Source organism: Lotus japonicus, chromosome 2 (assembly GCF_012489685.1).
Source record: "Lotus japonicus ecotype B-129 chromosome 2, LjGifu_v1.2".
Taxonomy (NCBI): domain Eukaryota; kingdom Viridiplantae; phylum Streptophyta; class Magnoliopsida; order Fabales; family Fabaceae; genus Lotus; species Lotus japonicus.
In genome coordinates, this window is record NC_080042.1 from 43,640,259 (window position 1) to 43,651,166 (window position 10,908).

Sequence of the window (10,908 nt, forward strand, 5' to 3'; positions counted from 1 at the left end):
GAATTGAAGCTCGGAAAAATTATCGGATCGAAAACTGTCGCAGGGGGTATTTTGGTCAGTGTTTTTAGCTCGGAATTTCAAAATTGGAATTTCGAAAAAAAATTGGATGGGGACGTCACCAACGACGTTTATGACAACTAATCCTACTAGCGCTAAGCTAAGTCGAGAGTTTTCAGCCTAAAGGATGAAACTTTGGCTCAAAATGGGTTTTTCAAGCAGAATAGGAATTCAGCGGCATTTCGGCGACATTCGGCAAAATGTAATCCGCTAAACATGCTCTTGGGCATGCAGGGAATAAGTTTAGACAGAGAAATCGAGTTATTTGGACAGTTTTACAAAAAGCTCAAAACTTTGAGCACAGAAAGACATAGAGAAAAACGACAGAATTGACGATCAGAAGTGAGAGATAACATCTATACCTCGATGTCTTCGAGTAGCAACGAACGGTGCAGCGATCGGGCAAGAAACGACGAAAATCCTCTTCCTCCTCCTCCTCCTTGGTGCTCGCGGGTTTAGGTAAGAAATGGTGAAGGGTTTTGAAAATTTTCTCCTATTTATAGGTTGTGGAAAATGCGGAAAAATGAAAATTTTGCGATACCGATTTTTCCTGCGTATTCCTCTGTGAATTCTAAGATAGGTTCTGGCGACAGAATTCCAGAACTCAAAACATGTTTCTTGGAATTAAGGCAAACGATCCAAAATCGGTGTGAATCGATTTATCCCGAAAAACTACTTTTTGTAGTTGATGTTGTAAGACCTGGATTTACAGAACAAGTTAATTTCTGACTCACGCGCAGAATCAGTGTAAGCGTGACAGGAGTGTGATGTTTGAGAAAGATTAATGAAGAAGAAAGTTCAGGAATTGCTTGAGGAATGTTGCGTAGTTGTTTTAGGAATTAGTGCGAGTCGTCTGCACACCTGCCTCATGGCGAGAGTGTCCAGAATAGGCTAATTTCACTTTTAGAGCAACGTATTAGGTGAGATTTCAAATCCTTGGAAAATTTAAAGGTTCTCTTTATTTTTCCTTCGACCAGCGTTTCATTTCGGAACCCTGGACTGTACGCACGATAGTATTCACTTTTCGGAAGTCCGACGACGCTAATTTCTTTGCTTCGAAACCCTAGATTCAAGCGCTGGATGAAGACTTTTTCTATTCGGGACTTCTAACGAAGTTCCGTCCATGTTGCCAGGTTTGTTTCGACATTTCCAATCTTTCTTCAGAACAAAGTTTTGTCGTCTGACCATCACAGCAAAAAGTAGTTTTTCGGGGCAGATTAACTTACACCGCTTTTGGGATTTTAGATATCGTTTTTCCCAAATGTCTGAGATTTGTTTTGAGTTCTGGAATTCTGACGCCAGAATCTCTCTTAGAATTCTTCGGTGAACGTGCTGCAAAAATCGGAATCGCGAAATTTTCATTTTCCCGCGATTTCACCTTCCTATAAATAGTTGAAAAATCAAAATATCTTCATTTTCTTTCCATTTGGGGCCGCTGTTTAAGGAGAGGAGAGGAGAGGAGATTTTCGCCGAAACTTGACCGATCTTCGCGCAGTTCGTTCCTACTTCAAGGTATCGAGGTAACTAGCTTGATTCTTACCTCTGATCATCGTTTCTACTACTTTTTTGTAGTCGTTTCTGTGCTCAAAGTTTCGAGCTTTTTGTAAAAATGTCCGTTTTTCCTGATTTCTCTGTTGGGGTATGTTCTCTACGTGCCCAAGAGGCTAGAACCTTCGTCGGTATTCGCCGATATGGATCGAGTTGTCAAGGATCTGAAAAACTATTTCAAAACCCTTTCTGGCGCATATTTCGAAACTTTACTGTCGAAAAGTCGTAATCTGACTTTGTGCCTTTAGGATTAGTTGTCACGGATGTCGTTAGGATCATTGCTGTCAAATTTGTTTTCCGAAGTGATAACTTTGAGGTTTTGAGCTTTTATTTTGGACCAAAACGCCCCTGAACAGCCGTATTTCGATCCGATCGTCCGAAAATTTTTCCGACAGTTTCTTTGCCTTAGTTTACCCTAAAACTACCTTGTGAACAGATTTGATCGAAGAAATCCCTTATGGCCGAGAGCTATATCAATGGGGGGGGGGTTTTCGTTTTCGAAAACTTGTCTTTTAGTATCCGATTGTTGCATTCTGAAGCTTTAATGCTTTGTCTATCGTTAATGTGTTGTATTGCGATCGAACTAATCGATTTTGTTTGGATTCTGCTTTGTTTTCTCCGAGGTTCAGCTGAAGGAACTTTGGGTTTTGTAGAGCATTCGTGTGAAGGAAGTTTTAACCACGAGACTGGAGCAGCTCGAGGTTAGGGCAACTTACTATTAGCTATGACTGCATGATAGGCGTCGATGAATTCGACTTATGCTTTACTTTGATGTTGATTATGTTGATGAACTGATGTTATGATATTGTCCATAACTAGTGATATTGTGATGTTGTTGAATTGTGCGTTCTGACGCGACTTCGGAGTAGGGAATTATTGAACTGGTGATCTTTGATATTTCGGGTTGGATGAACAACCCTAGGCAAGTCCAAACTCAAGGTTTGAGACTTAGCCATTTGTTGTATACTTAGACTTTCCCCGAGAAACTTAGACTTCGAGAAATAAACTCATAACTTGACTAATTCAATTCGAAACGTTTTCATTAACGAATAAACCATAGGGAGTCTCAATGGGAAAATGTTTGCGAAAGACGGGGAAAAGTCGACTTTGTAATGGGTTTTGGGAATTGGGGAAAGCCACTGAGGCGATCCATGGTGATGATTGAAAGTCACCGAGTACTCTAGTACTCTTGTTGTTGGAGTTGTGTTGTATTGACTGACACTAACTCTTGGGCTTTGTTGTTGGAGTTGTGTTGTATTGACCGACACTAACTCCGAGTTGTGTTGTATTGACCGACACTAACTCTTGGGTTTGTTTTGAGATTGGGTTTGAGCTAAACGCTTGTGTGGTGAGGACGATTCGATGTTTGGCTAACCATATTGCATCAATCGGGTGAATAACGGGAATGGTTCACCTGTGCATCTTTTGGTGAATAACGGGAATGGTTCACCAATGCATTAATGATGAATAACGGGAATGGTTCATCATACGGTGAATAACGGGAATGGTTCACCAAGGATGAATAACGGGAATGGTTCATCCATAGTAAAGAACGGGAATGCTTCACTTGTCACAATCCGGATCATATTGATTGCATTTCACGCATACATTCACTCTGACTGGAATAGTGTGCTGTTTGATTTATTGAAGCATTGTTAGAGCCAATAGCATGCTAGGATTGCTTATATATATATATATATATATCAACATATATATCTATACCCCATATCACATGTTGAGTGTATATCTACTTATTTCCGTGAGTTGACCCTAGCGCCTTGGCTTTGGTTTCATGTTTGTGTTTGGGCGGTTGGCCTGCTGCCAGATGTCGACGGTGGTTTGGGTTTCGATGGTCTCTCCCTCGGGGGGGATCAGGTTTGAGTTGGAGGACCGTACTGACGAGCATGGACGTCTGACGGAGGGAGTCCTACGACGCATGGAGCTGAGCTTCAACTTGCCGTCTTCAGTTCGCTGTGGACTCGGTTATGCGAGCAGTAATGGGAGGGTAGGTTTAGGCAGGCGTCATATTTTGTGTAGAGCTCTGATTCGTCTTACTTTTGGGACAGGGTAGGTTCCCGATGCATGGCTTTTCGTGTGGTACTCTTATTGAGGGATCACAGTGAGTCAGTCGGACTGTAGGGGTCTGTGCTTAGGCCATTTTGAGGCCGACTTTCTCTTAGTGGATTGTACTTACAACTTTCTCACTCAAACTTCTGGGTCTGTATATATTTGCCTACGGGCACACTACTTTGGAGTCACTGCGAGTGCGCGTGACATGGGAGTGCAGCTGAGGCTGTACATGTGTATATATTTGTATATTGGTTAGTTAGTGTTGGGTTATGTCTTTATTCTTTATCGCTTTAATTTAAAAGAATCAAACGAAAAAAAAAATTACATGTTTTTCCGCGTAAAGTTTATTTTTGGTTACTAAAGTGACACCCGGAAATCGGGGTGTTACAGATGTCGGATGAGAAAACTTCGTTCTGAAGAGAGATTCAAAACATCGACAGAAATAGGTGTACGCCCGTGGAATCTTCGTTTGAAGCTCCGAATAGAAAAATTCTTCATCGTCGGTTGATTTTAGGTTTCTTGAACTATCAGGGATTTAGTTTTGGCAAACCTCCGAGAATTAGAATCGGACGTTCGTACATTTCAGGGTTTCGTATCGAAATGCTTGTCATGGAAAGATTAAGAGAAGTTCTAACATTTCTTTGAAGATCTTTGGAATTAGTTTCCATCGTGTCTTTAAGTGTAAATTAATCGTTTACGATCGCTCTCGTCCTAGATATAAGTGAATACTACTTGCGCTATAGCTTATATCGACTTTAATACTATCCTTAGCCTTTCCTGAACTTTCTCCTTCATAAATTAATTCCATTCGATAAACTTGTTCAGGTTTTCCTTCAAGTTACATCGAAACTAATCGTGAATAGGAATTTTATTCGGTTTATTCTAAGCTTAAAAACTTGGGTCTCACAATCAAACTCCAGCCCAAGAGTTTTACCCAGAAGCCAAACTCTTGTGCTCCTCGTCAGGTATCTTATAGTACCACTTCTTACTGGCTGGCTAGGTGACACTACTACTGATTGAGAATTTCCGGTGGTTGGGAGTTTAGGTTTCCTGCCTCTCTTCTTGGCTAATTGAGGCACAATCGGTACTGCACTCGAGATCTGTGACTCCAAGTTGGAGCTTAAAATTTTCTTGGGTCTACCTCTTCTCTTCTTAGAGGAAATAATTGGGGTCTCCGATTCTCCCACAACTATGTAGTTAGGTGACGATGGGGAAAATCCAGCAGAAGTGACCACAATAATTGAAGCCCCAACTGGAAGAGTCCCAATAAAATTGTTAGTGTATCGGGTAATTGGGCCTTTTGTGCCCAACTCACAGCCCAATTGAGTTTCCAAGGGTTTCCACCTCCAATTATTCTCTCCAGAGATATTCACGGTTTGAATTTGTTCCCTACCCACCAACTTGAGAGCATTTGACCCTTTAAAAGTCACCTCCAGATCACGTGCGCCTCCAAAAGTTACCTCAAAATCTGAGGAAAACCCGTTCCAGAGACCATCTAGTCCCGTCAAAACAAAGTTGAGGAAAATGTTGTCCTCTGATCGTACCACTATCTGTCCATTCTCAAAAAAACACCAATGACTGAAGGTCTCCTTCTTTGAATTTTCAAAAAAATCCCCCAAAATATCTTCATTGGTCCGCACCCTTTCTGATGCTACTCTGAACATCATATTTGTAGCTTCGTTGACCCCTACCTCCTGACAGGGATGTGTCCCTGTTTCCAACACTTCCGATGAGGCATTCTCTGGCTAGACATCCTCTTGAGCGTCTTCAGATTCCTCCACCACCGTTCCCTCTGAGGAACGAGGCGAATCGTTCTTTCCTGTGCTGGAGTTGTCCATGCTCCAAATCGCCTGAATCAATTGATCTTCAATATCTCTCATATCTTCACCTTCCATTATCACAGTGATGCTTTGGTCTTCGACTTGAATATCCACCTTCCTTATTTCGACGAAAGGTGTCGGTAAACTCACACGGTTTTCTGTTGCTTCATCCACACTAACGAACTCCCCCACATATCCTGCCAATAGAGCAAAGAAATCTCTATTCCACAGTCCCAACGGAGTGTGCCAAATCCTTATCCAAGTGAAATATTTGGTGGGTTTGTCAAAAGGTGTAGCAGTTTTCATAACTGTAAAAATGTTACCGAGCTCTCCTTCATTACTGAGAAACTGAAACATCTCTTCTTGAGTGCAAAATTCGATTGCAGCTTCCCTAGCCCCTATCGAAGACACCTTGATCTGAGACCAGCTATGACATCGCAGAAAATCCTCCCCCTGTTGAGTGCTTTGAAGCCCTCTTAGCGATGCCACTATTGTTCTCCCTACCCTCTCCTTATCTTCATTTTTCATCTGGTAAGACCCTTCAGACATCACAGGCGCTTTCCTTTCAGTGCTGGCTTTACTCTTTTGTTTCCATATCTGATTTGTAGTTCCCTGAGCTCTGGTGCGTCTTCTGATGTGGATCCGATTCACCTTGATGGTCCTAGAAAAGAAAGGATATCTAGCTATGGACATGTTAATGGTTTTGTTCCCCAGTTTAGATCCATTTAGCAATCGAATGGCCTCTTTTGCAGCTGCTACATCGTTGAATCTCACAAAACCAAACTTGCCTCTTCTATGCTTTTTTCTTAGCTTCTGCACAAAAATCCCAGCTGTCCTTCAAAACTTTGAAAAAGTTTTCTTGACTTTGTCATATGACATATTGTCATCCAAACCATCAATGAATAAGGTGCAGTAACTTTCTTTTTCTTTGCATAAGCTCCTTTGGGCCCTATAATGGGATTGTGCAGGTCTGCCTTGGATGTGTTTTGCTTGATGAAACTCCCTCTGCTCCGATCTCCGCTTCACTGGTGCCACCATAAAGCTTGATCTTTGTTTCTCCAAACCTTGCCTCTGCTGATCCTCAGCTTGTTGGACCCTGGTGCACCATACCCCTTTGGTTCTAGAGAGAAGGAGGAGCACATCTCTCTTCTAATGTTGGAAGGCATAATTAGAGTCTTTAGTTAAATTTAAGTTTTTTGCTATTTTAGAGTCATCATTTGCATAATAGTCCCTTTTAAATCTTTTATTGCACTTTTAGTCCCTAGGATTGTGTCTTTTTGCATTATGGTCCTTGGTCTAGCATGATAGAGGAATTGAGGGGAAAATGAGAAATATATGATTCTAACATGTGTTGAATAATTACCTGAACTTCCATGGCTTGATGTGCATATTTGATGGTTTGTGGTTACAAGCTATGTATATGGATCATTTAGTGTGCAACCAAGGTTTAAATGCTTGTCTAGGAATCTTTCTTGGAGAGGAGTATCAAAGGATGAAGATGATTAGGGCCAATGAGGTTTCAAGACCAAGCAATGAAGAGAAATAGAGTTGTTGAACTGCATTAAATTGTGAGTTTCGAGCTGAAGAATGAAGAAAATATGCTGCCAGCGAGGCCTGGCCACATATGCGTGCACATATGGCACGAACATGAGTTCCAGGTCAGTGCCATGACACTTTGAGGATGTGTTGGCTGCATGTGCATGCATATATGGCACGCACATGCGTGCCTAGTCAGTGCCTTGTCCTTTTTGCACGCATGTGTGTGAAGAAGTGGCACGCACATGCGTGCCCAGTCGACAGCTTTTTTCCTATAAATAGATCTTTTGTATTTTAGTTTCAAATCTTATTTTTTCTGAACAATAGCTTGTGTAAGGTGTTTTGGAGCATTTCTAAGGCTTCTTCTCAAGTTAGAATTATGTTTTCCATAGTCATGCTTGGATAAGTTTCATCAAGCACTTGAGATGTGAATCCCTAACTTGTTTATGTTTTAGTTTCTACGTTATATATGGAATAAGGTTTTCTTCTATGAGTCCATGTTCCATGTTTCAATATTAGCTTGAGTGCATACAAGTTGTTTAATGTATTCTTAGTATACATGGAAAATTGGCTTAGAACAGGGGACTTGGGATGTGATTGGTTAGTTCACCTGCACCTTAGGAATGAGGGTGGGGACTGGTAGTTGATGGTCTGATATAAGAACTTCATCTTCAATTAAGTTAATTGCAGGTAGCTAAAAAATCAGACTAATGAGACTTAATTGAAAGTTTTACTTGACTTGAGGAATCAACACTGAAAGAACAGGGCTAAATCAACCATAGAATGAACTCCATGAAATTCCATAGTCTCTTTTATCTAAAGATAACTTTTTTTGGTGAAGCTAAACTCAAGTGCTTGCTCTTAACTTAATTTCTTCTTTGATTTTGAAAACTAAGCTTTCTACCAATCAAACTTATAATTTGTCTTTACTTTCTTGTGTTCTAAACAACTCTTGCTTGTGTGAATTGGTGTTTTCCCACTCCCTGTGGTTCGACAATCTTTTATATGACTTCGAGCGTACAGTATAAAACATCGTACAACTAAAACTCATGGTACAAAATCATAAAACAACCATAGAAAACACTCTCAAGTTCATCAACTCAAATATTTGGGCAACTACTTACCTCAGCACAAGAAATTAACCAAAGGAGATGAAGATGGAGATGGTTGCAGTTTTGGAGCTCAAAGGAAGGTTCCAAGACTTTCTTTCGTCAACTAAGCTTCAAGGATCATCAAACAATACTCAAGAACCCAAAAATTTCTCATACTCTCCTTCTCTCTATTTGGTCGTGGAATTGTGGGTTGTTTGTGTTGAGTTTCTTTTTTTTGTTTAATGGTTTAAGTAGAGAAAATGTGTGGTTGATAACGTTAATCACCTTTTAACCTCTCATTAGGACATGTAACCCTCCACAAGATGTGTAGAAGTGTTCTAGGAGTGGCACACACCCCAAAAATATCTCGGGGCAACGTACACAAAATCAGTTTGTTTTCGACCTGAAACTTTTCCACGACTGGGATTTTTTTTTTTATTTTAAAACTAGAATCCTTTTATTAATTGGAATTTTTTGGTGATATCAGGATTTTCTAAACAGAGTTCCGGACATGCTTGTTCGGGGTCCAAAAGTTATCTACTGAAACGCTACAGTAGGTGATTAAATCTTCCCTTTGTTCTGAAACTAAAACCTATCAACATTAAGTCAAAACTCACCAAATTACGAGTATATTATCATCATGATAAGGAAAATATTTAATTTCCACTCAAATAATGAATTGATGTATAAATCTCATTCTTGGCGACAAAGCGTCGTTTTTTATCGTTTTCGCAATGTGACTAAATTTTTCGGTAACTCCCATAAGGAAACGCAAAGGGAAATAAATTTGATAAATCCATCATACAAAGCCACACATAAAAGTCACGCCAACGAGATTTAAAGCACTTATTCTCAAAAGAACCCTAAGACTAAGTATGGTTGGTCGACCACCCTATGAGTCTAGGTACATTAAATGGATGCAGTTACAAGTAATAGAAAGGTAAAAGAGTGATAACCAAGCAAGTGAGCTTAACCCAGAAGCTAGTAAAGACTTGGTCATAACACCGCCTCCAATACTCTAACATGGCAAGTTGGATGCGCCCTCACCACTTCAAAGCTCCTTAGTGGACTTCTTTGTAATGGGTCACCTTTGGTATGTTCGCAGGACCCATCATTGATATCATGGGTGCTCTGCCCAAAACCCCGAGCGGTACAACACTAAATCGGGAAATTAATCAAGTTTATTTCCCTTACTTAATCACGGGTCTGACATTAATCCATCTCTAATTAGCGATTGAATAACACTCTCAAAATTTTTTCCCTCATACAACGATATATTTTGCAACGAAATTTTCCGAATCGGAGAAAATTTGTCATAAAATCCCTAAACTGTCTAGTGAATAATATAGACAGAATTAGCAATGGATTGTTAGAGATATAATTTTTCCGTCACTAATTAAAAAAATATCAAACTCGTTATAAACTTGTCAAACCATCACTATATCCGTCGCTATTAGCAACATATGTTTTCCTTCTATAAATCATGTTACTAATATCATTCTATATTTTTCAATCTGTTTTGTCATATATTTACCAAAAGACTAGTAAAATAAGCTAATTATAAGCTTTCAACTAGATTACTAAAAACATGTACTAAAAAATAATATAATATGTTTCAACTTTCTAATACTCATTAAATTATTACTAGTGCATCTATTGACTACATAATTTGGAGGTAGATGCTGCAATAATATAATATTATTTCTCCATGAGGTAGCATGGGCGACCTCCTTTATATTATAATTAGATAACCACCATAAGTGTCTAGGTACATTGAATGGATGTGGTTACACGTAACAAAAGGTAACAGAGTGATAACAAAGCAAGTGAGCTTAACTCGGAAGTCAGTAAAGACTTGGTCATAGCACTTCCTCCCAGGGCCGGCCCAAGGTCAAAGCCATCCAAGTAAGGGCTTTAGATCCCCAAATGTTTTTTAACTAAGTAAAAAAGGCCCCCAAATGTTTTTCTTACTAAATCAAAAAAGCCCTAAAAAATGAAGCATTGATTGAGATTATCAGAAATAGCACAAGAAAGGTGGGTTTGAATTGTGCCATTAAAAAACTTGGTTTTCCAAACGATTGAGATTTTTGTTGCTTGTGTTGGGATCGTTTGGTGTAGCGGATAAGTGAGCATAGAGAAACTAAGTATTCTTTTTGCCCTAGCCTCTCTAGGAAAACCAAGTATTCTTTCACCACTACCTCTTCAGGCATTAACGAGTATTCCTTTAGCCACTGCCTCTCCAGGCATAACAAGTATTCTTAGGACTTCTCCTTGAAAAGAATTATGCAGGGCTTTTCCTTAAGCAATATTTTTCACGATCGTTTGCTTCTATAAAATGCTCTTCTTCTAAGAGTGCTGGTAGAACATTTCAATCCATGAATCATAAAGTATTGAGAGTAGGATGTGACTCGAATAATATATTTTATGTTAGATTGCATCAAAGATTAATTGAAAGAAGACGGTGATGATGATCTTTTCTAAATTATGAGCTAGAAAGCTTGCTTGCAATGTCTTCAGATCGTTCCCTTTATACTTTTGAATCTTTTGTGAGATGAAAGATAGTCGTTGGATCGTGTTCTTCACAGAGCTTCTATCTGTTGGATCAAACTGTACTTTGTGTACTTATGCCAGGAGCATTAATTGTGTAGTACTGTTTGATAAAGATCTTTTGCCGAAAGGATGTAGTCTGGCATTGAAAAGGGAAAATTTGAAGAAGATTCAAGCTCTCAGAGGCGTCAATGGAACCAATTTCTTGACGACGCTTCCATTTCCCATAACAGGCCTCT